The 20,281-nt window shown below is 36.0% G+C and overlaps 1 pseudogene; it reads left to right on the top strand.

Annotated features, from left to right (window-relative positions):
- Positions 1–16,921: 16,921 nt before the first annotated feature.
- LOC112053040 (uncharacterized) lies at positions 16,922–20,168 on the top strand (annotated as a pseudogene).
- Positions 20,169–20,281: the final 113 nt, after the last annotated feature.

The raw sequence follows: 20,281 nt of genomic DNA, 5'->3' as shown, positions 1-20,281 counted from the left end.
TACCCGAAATGTTTGAAGGTTGTTTCAATAAGTGTAACAAATATTTTCTAAAAATACTTGGTATTTTTTAAGTATATTTATAAGAAAAATGTGATATTTTCGCGATTAGAATAAAGCATTAAGATTTATGATTTTGTACGGCTTTTTAAATTTTATTTTAAACATTAAGTAAGTGTTGTAAATAAATTGAAAATTCAGTATATTTCAATTCTTAGAATTTCTATTATTATAGTAGAAGAATACATGCGAACGAAATGCGTATGTTGAGATGGATGTGTGATGTTTTAAAAAATATACATATAACAAGAAGTCAAAATGGCGCCAGTGATAGAAATTAAGAAGTAACGATGGAAGGATGAAAGTCACATTACAAGAAGAATGTTAAAACTGTAATTGAATGGAGACAAGAAGAGAGACCGAAAATTATGGTTGGAGGTGTGAAAGAAGTTTGGCAAAAAGGAATTGAAGTATGTCAAAGGTAAATGGAAAATTATTGTGCGTTTGGCTCTTCTTTGGCATTTAGGTATGTGAGAGATGATGATGACACAAACAATAAGGATGAAATATATGTAACACAAAGAATAAATGAAATATATGTTTAGTTTACTTTGTACAAGTGCAATTGGCCTTTCTATTGTTAATCCTTTTATAACATAAAGGCTGATATAAAAGTAAAATTGTAGGATGGATGGAGGAATCTATACTAATATTATAAAGCTGAAGAGTTTGTTTGTTTGATTGAACGCGCTAATCTCAGGTCTACTGGTCCGATTTGAATAATTCTTTCTGTGTTAGATAGCCCATTAATCGAGGAAAGCTATAGGCTATATATTATTCCTGTATTCCTACGGGAAGGAGAACCACGCGGGTAAAACGACGCGGCGTCAGCTAGTCTTAAAATATTATTTAAGTTTACGTTTAATAAAACTATTGTTTATTTTAAAGTATGTAGAACGTCCTTTGCAGTTTCATCTCATATATTAGTTCGGATTTGTTGTTCCTCCGATTAAACTGCAGTTTATTTGCGATGTTTGAACTGTCTGGGAGTTTGGCTGTAGTGTACCCACGTCAATATATTGCAAAAGCGGGTTTATTGCGCGCCGAGGCTATGTTAATAGCCCGGGGATGCTAATAATTTGAGGGAAACTTTCATTTACTCACATCGTATTCTCTCCCCGGTTTAGAAGACGTAGGTATCTGCTTAGTTTGCTCATAAAGTTGTTTCTAGTAAGCTATTCTAAATTTGGCTTATCTCAAATATAAAGTGGGAATACAATGGACTTAGTGAGTATGTATTTATTGGTAGTCACCTCATTCCAGGTAGTGGGTACGTTTATAGGTTTTTTTTTTATTGCAAATAGACTCGCGTTTGACCATGATAACTGATAGTAAGTGTAAGTCTAAGATGGGACACGCTTGCCTAGAAGGTGCCTATTCACTCTTGTTTTGAAGATACCCAAGTTATACGAGTCAGTAAACACAGACTTGGGAAGGGTATTCCAAACTCTGGCCGTGCGTATGAGAAAAGAGGCGCAAAGCATTTTGTACGAGTCCTAGGGACATCTACAACATAGGGATGAAAACACACCCGATGTCTTGCGGTGCGATGGTAAAAAGGTGAAGGTGGTATGACTCTAGAATAGAACAATAGAAAGTAATAGAATAGAATAGGTAGGTGTGAATAGGCATCTTCTAGGCTAGCGCGCTTCGTCTAAAACCTCATCATTGCCTTCCACAATTTCGCGACAGTCTGCAGCTACATCTGTTCGCTTATAGATTACGTACTTATTTTCTGTGTACCTAGAGAAATTAAACTTTAAACTATCGAGTTAGAATTTAAAATATCGAGTTATTCATATTAATTGATTGTGAAACACGGCTAAAACTCTAACTTTTCAGTGAGCATTTTAAGAAATTAAATATCACGTGTTACAAACGGTGAAGGAAAAACATCGTGAGGAAATCTGCAACCAGAGAATTTTCTTAATTCTCTACGAGTGTGCAGTCTGCCAATCCGCATTTGGCCTGCGTGGTGAACTAAGCCTTAACTCTCTCATTCTGAGAGGAGACTCGATCTTAGCACTGAGCCGAATATGGGTTGATAAGAAGAAGAAGAAAGATTTTTATTTGGCAAAACACAAAAAAAGAAATCATGAAACATAAATACAATAGAAAAACATTAATATTACAATCAAATTTTGTGAGTGCCCCAGCTATTCGAACTAGTTAGAAACTGTATCTCAGAAAGCTGGAACTTCCCTACTAATCCAATTCTATAATAATCCAATCCTATAAATATTATATTCCCTAATAATCCAATCCTATAAATATTATCATAAAAATATGCCCTCGTACGTTGGTGTTTGTGTGTGTGTGTTTATATGTGTGTGTGATAATGATGATGATGTTGCAAAGCCTGTATACACGCAAATATAGCCACTTGTTGGCGGTAGGTACGATCATGAAAAACTTCTTTCATTGCGGTTTTATTGAAGCACGCTTCGTTTCAGTCCGCAATTAGTTGCGACCCAAATACGGAATTAGCAGAGAGAAAATATCTCGGCGGAATTTTTAAGTGTGTCTATGATACCTACTGCTAGTTTATTTTACATCCGTTTTATTTACATTTTTAATGCAAAACAAACTCTGTTACAAGCTTAGCAAGAAATGCAAACAAAAGTTTGTGTATCTTTTATTTATTTAAAAACGACACAGCTTTGCATGACGTAGCACCAATTCTACGTTTTTTTTTTTTAATTTTGAGTATGTAATAAGCTACAGTGATAACCATGATAGCCCAGTGGATATGACTTCTGCCTCTGATTTCGGAGGGTATGGGTTCGAATCCGGTCCGGTGCATGCACCTCCAACTTTTCAGTTGTGTGAATTTTAAGAAATTGAATATCACGTGTCTCAAACGGTGAAGGAGAAACATCGTGAGGAAACCTGCAAACCAGAGGATTTTCTAAATTCTCTGCGTGTGTGAAGTCTTCCAATCCGTGGTGGACCATTGGCCTAACCCCTCTTATTCTGAGTGGAGACTCGAGATCAGCAGTGAGCCGAATATGGGTTGATTATGATGTTGATGATGATGAATAATCTACATTTATGGCTTAATATTAAAATAAAAAATATCAAAATAACTAATCTAATATATTAAGCTATCGCATACTTTATTTTTAACTTGATAATGTAGAAACGGTGAAGAAAAAACATCGTAAAGAAACCTGAGAATTTCCTTAATTTTCTACTTGTGTGAAATCTGCTCATTCGCAATGTGTCAGCGTGGTGTTAACTCCTCTCATTCTGAGAAGAGACCATTAGGTGTATTACTATCTGCGACTGTGGATACCATCTAAGCATACCTAATCGTATCTCGATTTTGGTTACTAGGTACATCTCACATACTAAACATTCGCTCACCACACTATTTTTTTTCTTTCTCTCACGTTGAAATGGCATAACATAATGATATTAGGTATTACAACAATAATTTACGTCTATTAATTAAATTTATCTCGACTATAATAAGCATGTCTCTAAGATGGAATGCGGGCATGTTTAAACAATCTTTTGTCCCTTCAAACACAAGAACGTATTTTGAAGACAAAGGGCCCTTACTTGTTATCTGCGTTAGTACGTTTTCTGAGACTACAATTATCTCGGAAACTCTCTCTGTATTATTAATAGCTATAATCTGCAGAATTCATCTTCTATTTAATATTTTAGAGGCTTAAACACGAAGACTTCTGGTTAAGTAAATCTATTAATCTGATGTAATATTAAAAGACAAAGGTTCGTGGAAGCCATCGTCTCGGCTTTCTTTTGAACAAAACGGAATGATGTAAATTACATTATGATCTATTCATCAATAATAACCCGTATTCAGCTTACTGTCGAGAATGCGTCTTTTTCAGAATTTTAACAGACTCAGAAGTGATTACAAAAATAATAAAGCTTGTTGTGTTGGGAATCATAACAATGTTGTGAATCATAACAAAAGTCAATACATTTGTCAGGACAACTTAATTAACAAATCAAACTGTAACCAAAAGAATACCCTAGAATGGCAAGTCACGCACTTGTGAACGATGTGTGTAGGGTAAAGGTACCTTTGACTATTAACAAACACTCCCCTTTTCCACTCGAGTCACTCTCCAAGCCTATCCCAAGTAACCCATAAAGAATTACACAACAAGAATGTGGACGGCTCGAACGCCACAAGCACACTGAAGCCAACACGAGATCGAGCGACGTCATATCCGTCCGTCGACTACTATTTCCTACACTATTTATTAAAAACGCGGCGATAACAAGAATAAGAGGGGTTAGGCTAATAATCCACCACGCTGGCTCAGTGCGGATTGGCAGACCTCACACACATAGAGAATTGAGAAAATTTTCAGTTACTCAGGTTTCGTCACCATGTTTTCCCTTCACCATTTTATATTGTGGTGTTTCAACACCGATGCACTGGTCCTATGTGCTGTAAACGGAATACGGAGCATTCATCGACAACACCACATCTCGAAGGCGTATATGCGATGCCGATCAGCTGATTTGATACTCCAGATCTCAGCTTGATGCAGCAAAAATTGGTGTAAGGACAAAACGCATTTTGTATATAAAGATGTTCCTATATTTTCAAATTTTTTATGCAAGTAAGACATAAATTTAGGACTTTAATCACACTAATATTAAAAAGGCGAATGCTTTTGTGGGTGTGTGTGTGTGTGTGTGTTTTTGTGTTCCTCCTTTGCGCTACGGCTACTGAAGCAATTTGGCTGAAATTTGGAACGGAAATAGATTTTCTTCTATATTACACATAGGCTAGGCATAGGGATCCAGCGGGAGAGTTTTGAAAAACTGACTTCCACGCGGACGAAGTCGCGTCTGCTAGTGCTCCAGTAGGACATTTTATTGTCAAAATTTTATATTCTCAAATAATTTTATTGTGGAAATAAGTAACACAGCATGTGTATTTTCCTCCGCTGCGTACAATTCCCACACGCGCCACAAATTGGTTGAGAGGACGTGATCGGTTCAGTCGGATGACACTTATTTCAGTTTATTGGCTAGATTAAGAGACAACTCATTTTAGCAAAATATGTCATTATAAAAAATTAACACTTAGCTTAAAATATTAGATAGATATATCGATAAAAGTAATTTATTTATTAGCACAACACATAACTACGTAATAACTTAAAAGTATTAATATTTATATCTTAGTATTACCATTAAGGTAATACTAGAAAATGTGTTGTGCCAATAAAATGGAACTGACACGAAATGCTGCAGACCTGCGCTGTGACATTATTAATACTAATATACTTCTACTGTTATACTATAGTCTACTGTACTGTACTATAGTCCTCTTACCATAGCTTGGCTTCCGCCAGGCTAGCTTACTGTATAAGTATGAAGGTTCTTTAGTTTTGACTACACCATATAAAAGAGTGCCTAATAATTGGTGAAACCTACATTTAATTTTCAATATTTTATTATTTATTAAAAATGGGGTGATATATATTTAACCTTGTTAGTTCGGTAATCCATCCTCAATGAAATTATATATTTCTTCCGCAAAATTAAGTAAATGTGAATTGCATGAAAATCTCATTGGCCTTTTTTATTAGCATAGCATCATTGTTATCAGTATATTTTAACAGGCCCAGACTCGCTTTATGAGTGAAATGAAAATGAAGACCCAATAATTATTTAGAATAACTTAACATTTACTAATATAACTTAACGTTTTTTCGACAATATACAAACCAAAGTAGGTAACCACGAAACCAAAGGTCTAATATAAAAGCAATCGGCAAACACTATCCTATCCCATATTCCACCAAACGTTTCCAGGGATAAAATTGGGCTAGTATACTACCGGCAATCTACTAAGTAGGCCCAATTCTTTCGGACTCATCAGCAGATTGCCCATGGACGTCACGTATTATTCAATAAACCTAAAATTAATACCACGAACGTGATCGGAGTCCCTTATAAGGACTTCTTCGTTTCGCCTAAATGAAGACGGAGCGAGCCGCAAACTATTTATCGAAGTTACTGTTACTTTTATCAATGTTAATATTTTCTTCGCTTTTGTGAAAACTTCGCAACTTTTGCTGCTTTTGCGACATCTAAAACTATGATGTACTTAAAATTACAAATGAAAGATTTCAGATTTGATTCCTGAAAACGTTAAAATTAAAAGAGCTTAGCTTTAAGATTCGTTTGAAAAACAAATATCAGGAAATCAAAAATGAGGAATTCTGATTTAATAGTTTCCTTTAGGAAAAAGTTTTGCTCATGCTTTTAGATCTAAAGTAGAAAACCATTCCCAGAATTTTTAAACGTTTTTTTTTATTTATTTTCTACATTTAAAAATGAATACGCTGAATATCAGATAACATGTGTACCAAACGGAGGAATCCCCTGATGTGCATTTTAATAAACCGCGTTATACCTTTTTCATCCCTTTCGGGTAGCATATCCAAAAACGCTGTACCAAATTACTGTTTAATTACTTTCCTTGTATATATATACGCATGCTTCAACGTATTTTTTAGGCAATAAATTCTCAGTAAACAAAAATGAAAGCTTTTTCTGGCGATATCTACGTGCTTCAAATAAAACCGTGAAACTGTAGACTATGCCTTACAAGATTTTTTTTATTCTTTACAAGTTAGCCTTTGACTACAACTCACTTGATGGTAAGTGACGATGCAATCTAAGATGGAAGCGGGCTAACTTGGAGGAAGATGAAAATCCACACTCCTTTCGGTTCCTACACGACATCGTACCGGAACGCTAAATCGCTTGGCGGTAACTAGCCACAACCGAAGCCCCCACCGGCCAGACCTGGACCAATTAAGAAAACCTCAATCGGCCCAGGTGGGGATCGAACCCAGGACCTCCGTCTTGTAAATCCACCGTGCTTACCACTGCGTCACGGAGGCCGTCAAACCGTCCTTTTACCAGGATACCTTGGTTTAAGAGTGTGCAATATGTAATTTGGTGGTTACAAGTGGTTCTGGATCTCAGATTCTGGAAAAGTTAGGAGCCTGATATTTGGGTAAATGATATTACAAAGTGTTAGCTTCGTTATGACTATACAAAATACACAATTTGTAAAACTTTTCTCGATAGTTTATTTTTTGAAAAATACATGTTTTGCTCACATTTTGCTTTCAAGCTTTTCAGGAAAAGCAAACTTGTTTTCTTAAATTTTTGTTTTGTATAGAAAATTAGGTATATATCTTGAACATGGCCATTTGGTTTTTCGTTATGTTGTTTAATTTACTTGCAATTAGGTAAAAATGGTTTTGGCTCTCACATCATAAAATTTTCGTCGCGCGTCAATCGCTCCGTGTTTTTCACTCACGTGAAAGTCATAATTCGGCGTCTCGTTTGCGCTTCGAATTTTATCCATATCGTACCGACGCGCTGCGCGATCATAAGCGCAAATATCAGAAATGTAGTTCCAGCACCACACCGATTCACTTGTATGTAAGTTGGCCCATAAAGCGAAATATAACGTTTTAGTGTATAAACAGCGCTCGCATATTTCTGTCGGACGGAAGCTTTTATCTCCGCGGGCGTAACGAGCGACGTCTTCTACGCAAGGACCCGTATAATTAATTAAATGAAATGCTCGGGATTATTCTGTACGAGTTGCAGCGACGTGCTAAGCCGGGCCTTTTGTGAGTACGCTACAATTGCCGGTACGTGTGCCACTTTATATGACGTATACTTCCTTTTATTGTTGTGAGCGACGCTTTTGAAATGACTCTGTTTTTGTGTATGCTACGCCATTTGCTCTACCTCAGATGCGGATTACGTTGCATATTTTTTTAAATGTGTATAGCTGTAATGAATCACAGAGATAGAAAGTGTATATTGGCTGGTGGGAGTCTTTGGCCGTGGCTAGTTACCACTCTACCGGCAAAGACGTACCGCCAAGCGATTTAGCGTTCCGATTTTCCTCCTCCTCCTAACAAGTTAGCCCGCTTCCATCTTAGACTGCATCATCACTTACCATCAGGTGAGATTGTAGTCAAGGGCTAACTTGTAAAGAATTAAAAAAAAAAATTTACGAGCAATGATAATTTTATACTATAGATTGGTTACGTACCTGGAGAGTGCGACTGGCGGCACAATTATTTTGCCAGCGTTAGTGATCTCTTTTACCCGCCAAAAGATAGATAGAGATAGACGACAAAATGGCGGCATTTTTGATAAGTTCCGATTTTGGCTACGCGCAAACTTATCTTGCATGGAATGGAAGGGAATCTACGCGGGTAAAATCACGATAGACAACTAGTACTTAATAGATAAATAATCGCTGTTATAAATTAGAAGTCATTTTTCCCAAAACCTTTTCAAAACTTAACGCTAAACTTTGTCAACCAGTGGATTCTTCAACAAGGTAAAAAAAAATTAAGAAGAACCTTAACTGGTAAAACCTCATAGCAAAAATATATTTTAAGTCTATTGAATGAGATTAGTAGGTAGACTTGTTCAAGCGGTTAAACCTAGGTCTTCGTGGAATGATTAATTAGGCCCAACAACTAAAGTAATTTGCAAGCACTGCATTTAATTAATGCAGCCGTGCAAGCTACCTCTTCAAACAACGCATAAGAAGAGGAATGCCCTGTCTACCCTTCGTTTGTTCTTTACTTAGTTTTCCATTAGGGTTCTGTAAGCAATTAAAAAATTGCTTAATTGACAATGCGATCTCATCATCTAAAAGTCAGAAGTTTTCTTTATTACAGATTTTTATCAACGAATTAATGTTTGATTGCGATCTCCCGATGTGATTAAGTAACAAAAATCTATAAAATAGTCGTTAAGATTTCCGAATTTTTCCTAATTTATGAACCATTTTCAAATTCTATTCGTTTAGGAAGAACCTTATACAAATGGAAATCCTCCAGATAGATATTTGCAATTTAAACTTGTAATGTAGCTAATACTATAATATTTAAAATAATAAAAAAGTTTGTGTCTGCTTCGACACACGAATGGAGTTTACTCTTTCAGAGGGCCTAGAGGCAGTTTGATAGTGACGATCGCGTTGACGTAAACGCGAATTTCTAAGGAATTAAACCGTGCCATCTAGTGGCACTACTGCACAACTGTTTCAATTCCAAATAAATTCGCGTTTACGTTAACGCGATAGTAACAGTATAAAAGTATTGAAAACTCTCACTAGGGACAGAGATCGACTATCTAAATGCACACAAAAACGTATCGCTGTCATTCGTTCATCGAATTTTACTGTCCATATTTTTTTTTAATGCCGGGGGCTATATATAAAAAATCGATTCTTATAGAGTAAACTCCAATAAAATCCAGAATATCTGGCCTTTCGGGTGCAAAGATTGAAACCAAAAGTCAGTGCAATAGAGTGAGGAACCTCACAATACGCGCCGTCTCAAGGATTACCGCCTTCCGTATCCGACCCTTGATCCAACGACGAAGCAAAAGCTTCTTAGCGTGCAATTCACTCCTAAGCTTTTTCATCGTTTATATAATATAATCCTTTACAGTGCAAGAGGATTTTTCTATAAGTTTTCGTTTGAAAAAAACCTTGAACTATAAACGTATGCAATTAAAAACCCTTAAAGGAAATATGAATTGTAGTGCGTAGTTAATTTTCACTTTTAATATTGTTATTATTGTACGTTATTAAAAAAAAGATATTCAAATTCAACTAAGCATAACTAATCGTATCTACAATCACTACATAGTATAAAACAAAGTCGCTTTCTCTGTCCCTATGTATGCTTATATCTTTAAAACTACGCAACGGATTTTGATGCGGTTTTTTTTAATAGATAGTGATTGAAGAGGAAGGTTTATATGTATAATCATCCGTGGTTCCCGCGAGATTTGAAAGCTGAAATCCACTCGGACGAAGTCGCAGGCGTCCGCTAGCATACCAGAGAATTTTCTTAATTCTCTGCGTGTGAGTCTGCCAATCCGCATTGGGGCAGCGTGGTGGACTATTGGCCTAACCCCTCTTATTCTGAGAGGAGACTGGAGCTCAGCAGTGAGCCGAATATGGGTTGATAATGAATTTGTTTCATGGGTACACAATACTAAGTCAAAGTTTAGAAAAACGGGCAACTTAGTAGCACCTTAGTTGTAGACTACACTTCAACACGCGGATTGAAATTAGAGCAAACTTCGCTTCTTACCGAAGTATTTGATTCTCGCGAGTGCTCAGAAGTTGATACAGCTCTTTGTATAGCATAGTTCAGCTCAGTTTGACTTTTGTACTGTGTAGAAACTGAAAGGGGTGTGGATTTTCATCCTCCTCCTAACAAGTTAGCGTGCTTTCATCTTAGATTGCATTATCACCTACTATCAGATAAGATTGTAGTCAACTTGTAAGGAATAAAAAAAAACTGTAGGTACAGCAGTGGCGAAGAGTTCATGCAAGCCGATTCCCGGGTTAGCTTTAAAAATCGCGTGGTTCCCGTTCCCGTGGGAATACGGGGATAATATATAGCCTGTAGCCTTCTTCGATAAATGGGCTATCTAACACTGAAAGAATTTTTCGGACCAGTAATTCCTGAGATTAGCGCGTTCAAACATACAAACGAACGAACGAACAAACGAACGAACGAACGAACGAAGGAAAAAACTAACGAACGAACGAACGAACGAACGAACGAACGAACGAACTTACGAACGAACGAACGAACGAACGAACGTAATCTGTGTATTCTCAATACACAGATTAACCATATAATTATGCATTCGACCTCTTCATATAGGTACGTTGAAAAGAAGAAGAAGGCTAAATACTTTACCAACTTCCCAAACTCCTCTTTCAAAAACTTTTTGTAAATTCAAAAAGTGATTAGTTTAAGAAACTCAAAAGGATATCAAGATGATCACCAGCAATCAGAATATTAATTGGTTGTAATTATTTCCTTAATTTCTTTAATCTTTTTACTTTAATAACTGACATCTGATACGAGCCAAGCAAATTTTGTATGAATATTTTCCCTAAGGATCATTTTATTCAAAATCTGAAAACTCATAATCAGCGGAACGAACTGTTATGGATTAAATTTTTCAACTTAATCCTTAATTAAATCCATTTTCATCCCTTTATTATATGTTAAAACAACACTATTGTTACGGTTATACATTTACATAAAAGCGTTAAGAATATGTTGACTTTTTTTAAAAAAGAATATTTGCCGTATCTTTTAAATATGACCAATATTCCCAATCCCCTCCACCTAGTCGGGAAAGACTGTGCTAGGAGTGGGTACGACAATAGACCAACGAACGGGATCGAACCACCACCTCTCGGTGATGAATCCGACCGCTCTTGCCGTTGAGCTATTGAGGTTGATTATAGTATTATAGACTAGCCAACGACCGCGACTTCGTCCACGTGAAATTCAGTTTTACACAAATCCCGCGGGAACCATATCCCATCGTGATAAAAAGTGGCTTATATGTTGCTCCATAACCTTTTCTACCTCTTTAGTGAAAATCGCATTGAAATCACTTCAGCCGTTCCAAAGATTAGTCCGAACAAACAGAAAGACAGACAGACAAAATGTTAAAAAAGCTTGATTGTGTATCTACAGAAACTTGAAAAAACGAACGGACACCTCAATTTTATATATATGTGTTGATTAAATCCGTTCCGACAATAACAATTACAAGTTTTTTTCGTTATAATATTATAACCAATTTATTGGCTGAACAACGCTAAAGCTGCTTGTATTTTAAAACAATGAAATTTTATTTTGTTAGTTAACATAAGTTAATGGTCGACCTACCACATCCCGAGGGAAAAATGTGTTGTATATTTTCACAATCATTGGCTATCTACATATCGGATTATAAAATTCAAACAAATTAAAAAAAATAACGCGTCTCTCGTTCAATTTCGTAATCAAACTCAACCTTTTTTTTTTAATAAAAAAAGTTTAAAGATAGTTTAACATTTTTGCTAAAACCTACTGATTAGTTACTGCATTGTTATACGGATATTGTTAAATGTCTGTCATAAAACTATTTTGCTTTTCAATTTACCAAGGATTTAATTCTAGATAAATTAGTACCTAATACTTACCTACTGACTGTATTGTCGACAATTTTCGAAACACTAAGGTAGAAGAATAACATTACTATTATTCCAAAACTTTACCTGAAATCACAAGGCAGTTTAATTAAAACTATAAAAGTATGACCAAGTTTTTTATAATGAAAATAATTTCACAAAACATTCATGATAACAACAGTTACGTTTCAATGTTCGTACCTACTGTCATTGTCAGAACCATTCATTCCCAAAAGTAAACCTCGTTACAAAACAAAATTAAAGTTTATTCATTGTTAAGCTGGTTTAAATGATGAAAATCATGAAAGCTCTTGGCGGGAATTAAAAAGGCAGAGTCTAACTATCTCTCTGGATTCTTCACAAATGGAAAACATCGCTGGGCGTATTTACAGTCGACCATTTAGCTGTGAACTTTACTCTTCCAACAAGCGGCGCTGTGTTTTTAAGCGTTTTAATCAGGAGCGGGGTTCTGATAGGGCTGGTCGTTGTGTTCCGTGACTGCGAATGCTTCTTTGTTCGTGTTACGCAGTGCACTGTATAGAATAAGCGTACATTCGCGGGGAATTCATTGAAAGCCACGCCTTAAGAGCCCACCAGTTGGTTTTGTTGCATCGTGTTGGGTAAGCTATTTATGTTCAGCCAGATTTTTACGTTTAAATATATAAAACCTTTTGTTTTTATTGCAACAAGATTTTCCTTATTGCTTAGCTTAATAGACTTCTGTAAATATTCTATTTTCAAAAGCGTTATTTAGCAACTGTAGGAGCGTCAGCAAACCAAAACAAGTTTATAATATACTAGCAAAGTCACGCGATTTCACCCGTGTAGTTCCCGTTGCCATAGGAATACAGGGATAAAATATAGTCTTTGTTACCCGGGGCTTATCCCCGGTAACAAAGACTATATTTAACCCCGATAAGAGCTTCCCAACAATTAAAGAATTTTACAAATCGGTTTAGTAGTTTCGGAGCCTATTCAAACAGACAATTTAATCTTTATAATATATAGAGCATGTCTCTGAGTAGGCTCTAAGCAATGTTTTTATTGTAAATAAGTTTGTCCTTGCTGTGATAAATGTTGTTTTAGGAAGCCCTGCCAGCAAAAACGCAAGATTTTTGTACAAAATAGTAAAAGATAATTTAGATAAACGTAGGTAATATTAATTAGTCTTAAGATAGTCTTAGTTAAAGAATGTTTTTACCATAAGTAGCATTACGAGAGCTACATAGTCACTTTAGTGACTAAGCTCTTTAAAAGAGAATAAAAAAAAATAAAAAAAGTTTGTCCTGTTGGACACGTCTCCCTCAGATCACAGCCCTCATTCGCACGAGATTTGTTTTCTAACGGACGTTAAAAAAGCGTTCAAATACAACACATACATTCCCAAGTATATGTTCACACGACGGCGTTTTTAAAACACGAAGTTTTTTTTCGTTCATATAATCTTAATTTAAGTTCATATAATATTTGAACGTTTTTTTAACGTTCGTTAAAAAAACTCTCGTGCGAATAAGGGCTAAATATTTTAACATTGCATTTTACGACAACAGCACTAAACCATTTTCCTAAAATAGACTAATATAAGCTTTTAGCGTACACTGGCAGCTGGATAATACTTTTGATTGATTGATTGTGTGCTGACGCTGTCTATAAAATTTTTATGATCTATGGCGCTGTTTAATTGTGAGTCGCTCTTTAATCGAGTGGTCCTGAATACGTTTCTCATTTATGATCAATTTAGGAAATTATGAATAACTAGGATAAAGGAGACTGCCAAAGGGTTGAGGGTCTTCTAAGTTGGTATTGTTTTTAAGTCAAAAGGTTCCGTTTTCTCGATTTCTCCACTCCGACTCAAGGGTCTAGACTTCTTAGTCACTTTGACGGACTTACAAAGATTACGGTACAGAATCTGACAAAATAACGAATAAAAAACCAACAAAATATATTTTTACATTGTGACATAATCCACGCATAGTACGTTTAAATAGCAGTGTTTTTTTATGTCAGATATTTCATGTGATTTTTTTTCAAAAAATATTAATGTTTTAACTTGTTATTTTACTTTCATCATAGAATATATATGGAAATAGAAATGGATAAAAAATATAAAAAAACCGATGCCCGCGACTCCGTTCGCATGAAATCCTGTTTTTACATATCCTGCGGTAACCATGGAATTTTCCGGGATAAAAAGTAACCTATGTTAGGCTTTAAGGTTCAGTTTATCTCTATACCGGTTATTTCATCAAAATCGGTTTAGTAGTTGAAAAGGTAACACACAGTCAGACATACTTTCGCATTTATAATATTAGTATGGATACATGCATTTTCCCTATTACGCAGACAAAGTAAAACGTACCAACCTAATTATCGTTCGTTCGTTCGTCATCAACCCATATTCGGCTCACTGCTGAGCTCGAGTCTCCTCTCAGAATGAGAGGGGTAAGGCCAATAGTCCACCACGCTGGCCCAATGCGGATTGGCAGACTTCACACACGCAGAGAATTAAGATAATTCTCTGGTATGCAGGTTTCCTCACGATGTTTTCCTTTACCGATTGAGACACGTGATATTTAATTTCTTAAAATGCACACAACTGAAAAGTTGGAGGTGCATCCCCCGGACTGGATTCGAACCCACACCCTCCGGAATCGGAGGCAAAGTTCATATCCACTGGGCTATCACGATCCCCACCTAATTATCAATAACATTGAAATATTAATTTACTTTTAATCCAGTAATCCAATCTAATATCACTAATGCAGTACATGGTTTACATTGTGAAGTGTATTAGATAGCGTAATTGTATTGAATTGAAGTTTTATCGACAACCTGTATCAACGGTAAAAGCAATTAATATATTGCTTTTGAAAGAATCAATATGGACTTTACTAATACACGATATATGACTTTGCTTGCGTGACAACTCAATGGTTTTAATTCTATAAACTTAATCTTACCGCAACTTACAATCAATTGTTTGCACATTTTTAAATAATTATAATTATTGGAACGCCCATGATATCAACCAGATATATAGACAAACGACCCGAAAGCCCCGCCCACCAAAAATCCCCAAAAATTACCAAAATTCGACAGATGCCACCCTAATAAAAACGTTGCGACGACTTAAGTATCGCACGTATTTGAAAATAAAATACCACGTCGTGCAGGGGAGAATATAGACTTTACCATTTTATTTAAACCGCCAACAAAATTATCGGAATACTAAAAAGAGGCCGACAATTATTTATTTTTTTATTTCCTACAAGTTAGCTCTTGACTACAATCTACCTGATTGTAAGTGATGATGCTATCTAAGACGGAACCGGACTAACTTGCTAGGAGTAGGATGAAAAAAACACCCCTTTTGGTTTCTACACGATATCGTGCCGGAACGCCAAATCGCTTGGCGCTACGACTTAACCCTAGCATACGAGTAAGTTGAGGTAAAACGTAAAATCTACAACGGTTGTTTTGCTTCTTCATTGTATTTCGTACTATATTTCGTACATTTACTACAGGACTAAATTATCTTTTACTATATAGGACATAAAATATAGCCAAAAACTAGCCTTACTTCACACATTAACGGTCTTCACACATTAGTACTAGTTAATCTACAAAATAGTCCAACCTTTGCGATAAACCATTTAATTTCATTAAACAAAACACGATCGCACAACCGCAATCCATTTCCATCCGATGTCCGCAAATTTACTGCAAACAATTGCTAATAGTAAAATCTACAGTCTTCGATAAATAACGCATTTTTTATTCTTTAGTTAGACCTTGATTACAAACTCACCTGACGGTAAGTAGGATTAAAATCCACACCCCTTTCGGTTTCTACACGACATCGTACCGAATCGCAATCGCTTGGCGTTACGTCTTTGTCGGTAGGGTGGTAACTAGCCACGGCCGAAACCTCCCACCAGCCAGATCTAGACCAATTAAGAGAACCTCAATCGGCCCAGCCGGGGATCGAAGCCAGGACCTCCGTCGCATACCACTGCACTACAGAGCCCTTAAAAAAACTTGTCGTCTTGACAAAAAAGACGCATGACATACAGACATGTCCAAAATTAAAACCTCTTTCGTTAAATGAATTTGGTAAATTGATAGAATCAATATGTCCGGCATATCAATATGTATGACTTAGCTAGTGGCTACTGTATATTAAAAATGGACGTCATCGAAGGTTCACGTACATCCACTGAGTTTCAACCACCAAAAAGAAACAACTACGTACATTTTAAAGGAGGAGGATATATAGTACAAAGGATAAAATCCTTGATTATTTTTCAGACATTTTTAGGGCTTAACCGATTATATTTACTTGGGTGTCGAAGTTGTGTTAAACACTTTTGTTATCTTTACAATACGATTGCAGTAGTTGGTTCTATTCTAACAATCATAGTTATTCAGTTGAGTAGTGAAAGCCAATTATTATATAAAAACACCGTGACGATAGAGTATTTGATTCTCGTAGTATGTGCTATGTTTCTACATCGAAAACCTCTGCAAATTATCTTCTCAGACCTACAATTGATTGATGAAAAGCTTAACATTTGCGATGACGTCAAGCTAACAACGCCAAACCGTTTTTATATTATTGGAGTTATTGGCATTATCTTGTATTGTTTATATGAATACGTGTTGTTTATTCTTTTTACTCTCCGAACAGACCAATATATGTATGCAATGTACGCTGCGTCAGTAGGTCTTATGGTGCACGATGTTGAGATAATATTTTTCAGTGTTTTGCTTGTGATGATTTTGAGGAGGCTGCGTGTAATAAAAGCCCATGTCGCTAAAGTTTTATCCGTAAGTATGGATAAAGAAAGTTGCGAAGAGATTAATAATCTAGAAGCCTTGTCAAGCAAGGTCAGTCTTGATGTGAGCTCCATACACAAAGTGTATGATTCGTTATACAAAACATCCCAACAACTGAACTCTGTTATGACTATACCGGTATGTGTTTTATTATAATTTTCATTACCAAACTATTCTAAATTTTCATATTCAACAACGGGGATGATGACTAGGTTTGAATATATTGATTTTTATGATACATTCGGGTAAATAAGGTCAATGTTAACTTATTTATACATAAAAAGCAAAGATTGTCTAGATATTTGCAAAATAAATAAGATTATAAAATTTCAATTTCTTTTATCGTAATTAGATGAAAAATTTTAATTTTTAAATATTTGAACTTTAAACATAAACGTACAAATAACAAAGATATTAGTAATTTTGTTTGAACACCCATACAAATCTAACGACCATTATGTACCTACGACGTCATTAGTTCGTATCATTTTTTATGAGACGTTTTTCAGGAATCCGCGGCAGCGCCGCAAATCTGACCCTTTAAATCACTGTAGCTCCGAAAGTAATGATCGCAGATACCCTGTTACTTTTACAAAATTGCTTTACTATTAGCATACTCTAAATTTATATACAATTTAAAAAACTGTCATCATCCCTATTATAATTGCACCGTGTCTTTCCGTCCGCGGTCTTGTTCAAAGACTGTCAAACGGTAATACTTCTATAAAACGGTGATTTAGAAGGTTTAAAAGTGATTAATTAATCTATGAAACCCTAGTTCCATTTAAAATGTGTGTGGTCCGATGCGCCCGGTTACCCGGTTTTTATTAAAAAAAAACTATGGTTGTGTACGTCCAGTTAGTATCCACCTTGACAAAAAAGATGTATGTCCAGTGGTACATCTTTTTTTACCTTAAAGATTTAGTGTTCCAATATGATACAGAAACCTGTTATGGATTTCCCGTCCTGTTTTCGAGGGATGAGGGAAAGAAAGTTAAACATGAAACACCAATTATTATTTATCCTTAAATAAAAAAAAAATCTAAGTTCATTATTTTTTTTGTGTACACAGATAACAGTAATGCTTATAACTGCGGGATTATCAACGATACTGATCTTGAAGAATTTAATATATTTAGTACAAAAACCTAATCTAAATGGTATCGACGACACTGTAAGTTTATGTTAAGTTAACTACTAGCTTGACTATATTAGTAGATGTAGGCAAGCATAGGTAGTATATTATAATACATTTTGAAGAAAAAAATTGGATTGTATTTCTCTTGTATTGATCATTCAACCCCTCCCATAACCCATCCCAAACAGTTCAGTTAGATACATTTTTTACAGAACAATTTTTTGTCTCTTCTGATGAATCTGGTTATTTTCATCATTATCAGCCGATGGACGTCCACTGCTGGACATAGGCCTCTTGCATGGACTTCCATACAAAACGATCTCGAGCCAAGGCACGTGTTCAAAATCTTCCAATCCGCATTTTGCCAGCGTTGAGGACTATGAGCCTAACCCCTCTCATTCTGAGAGGAGACTCCACAGTGAGCCGTATATTGGATAAAGTACATTTGTAAATATTATTTCGTTCTCTATCTCCAGATAATAACGATATTCATGGTGATTGGCACCGGACGTTCTCTGAAGTACATAGCTCTTATAGCGCTGCCGTGTTACTACGGCAACGTCACAAAGACTCAAGTAGCCATCATACGCGCAATGCTTCATGACATTTTAAACAACAATAATCAACTCGGTGAGTTTGAACAAATCAAATTTTCATGATAAAAACTAAAACAACGAAAACGGGAATAATATATAGCCTATCTATCTAACTATCTAACACTGAAAGAAATTTTCAAATCGGACCAGTAGTTCCTGAGATTAGCGCGTTTAATCAAACAAACAAACTCTTCAGCTTTATATATTAGTATAGAAGTATAGCTAAGCTAGCAAGAAACTATTAAATGCGGCGATATCGCCGCACTTGCACGGAACGCAGTAGTGATAAGTTATGTTTTCTCTAGTACGCACAATAAGTCAATGGTCAATTCACTCATTTTTTGAAGAAGTCTTTGAACTTTGAACGACTGGATCGATTATGATCGAGATGATTTTAGCTGAAGTGGCAATGGGCAGGTCACATAGTTCGAAGAGCCGATAGACAACATGGCAACCCCGCACCGGAAAGGGCAGTGTTGGTCGACCCCCCACTAGGTGGACCGAGGATATCAAACGGGTTGCAGGAAGCCGCTAGATGCTGGCGGCCTATATCCAGCAGTGAACGTCTATCGGCTAATAAGGAAGGAAGGTATAAACCAATCCGAGGATAACGATTGACGTATTTTAGAAGTTAAGTCACTAAATTCAAGTGTCGAAAGATTTAAAAAAATATCACAGTGTAGAAAAGACAGTAAATTCAAAATGCATATTAAGATGACAAACACAAAAACGATGCTAATACAATACGTCTTATTGGAAACAAATCTTTTCTTTCCAGATAAAGTGAACGCCGTAAGCTGAAGGCTTTCAGACAGCTGTGTGAAGACAACGCGTTCCTGTACGTCATGTGGGGAGTCACGCCCCTCGACATGTCTCTACCGCTCGGGCTACTGCAGCATCTGTACCACATATCTCATCATTTTCATTCAATTCTCCAAATTTATAGACTAAATATAAACTTTCCTAGCGGACGTTGAAAAGTCCGTTTAAACTTCAGTTTTTTAAAAATCCCACGGGAATTATAGATTTTGTCGGGATAAAAAGTAATATGTATGTTGCTTTATAACTATTTGGCTGGTGGAAGACTTCGGCCGTGGTTAGTTACCACCCTACAAAACAAAGACGTACCTCCAAGCGATTTAGCGTTCCGGTACGATGTCGTGTAGAAACCAAAAGGAGTGTGGATTTCAATCTACTCCTAACAAGTTAGCCCGCTTCCATCTTAGATTGCATCATCACTTACCACCAGGTGAAATTGTAGTCAAGGGCTAACTTGTAAAGAATAAAAAAAAACCTCCTCTATCTTCCAGTGAAAGTCCTATTAAAATATGTTCAGTTGTTCCAGAGATTAGCCACAACAAACACAGAGAGACAGACAGACAATACGAGTATAAGCACTTAAAATAACACAGTCATTTTGACATCACAGACAGACACTTCAATTTTATTTTATATATGTATTGATTAACTTACTTCACTTATAATATTCTATTCATTCCGCTTAGCGAGATTAACGCCACATGGAACGTTTCAACTGTTATTGTTTCGATAGTCATTTGCAATTGTTATATAGCGAAAAGCTATATTATTATTCAGAGAAGCTTTCACTTGACT

This window comes from Bicyclus anynana, chromosome 10 (genome assembly GCF_947172395.1).
Source record: "Bicyclus anynana chromosome 10, ilBicAnyn1.1, whole genome shotgun sequence".
Lineage (NCBI taxonomy): Eukaryota > Metazoa > Arthropoda > Insecta > Lepidoptera > Nymphalidae > Bicyclus > Bicyclus anynana.
The sequence above is the reverse complement of the archived record's forward strand: the minus strand, read 5'-3'. Positions and strand labels throughout refer to the sequence as shown.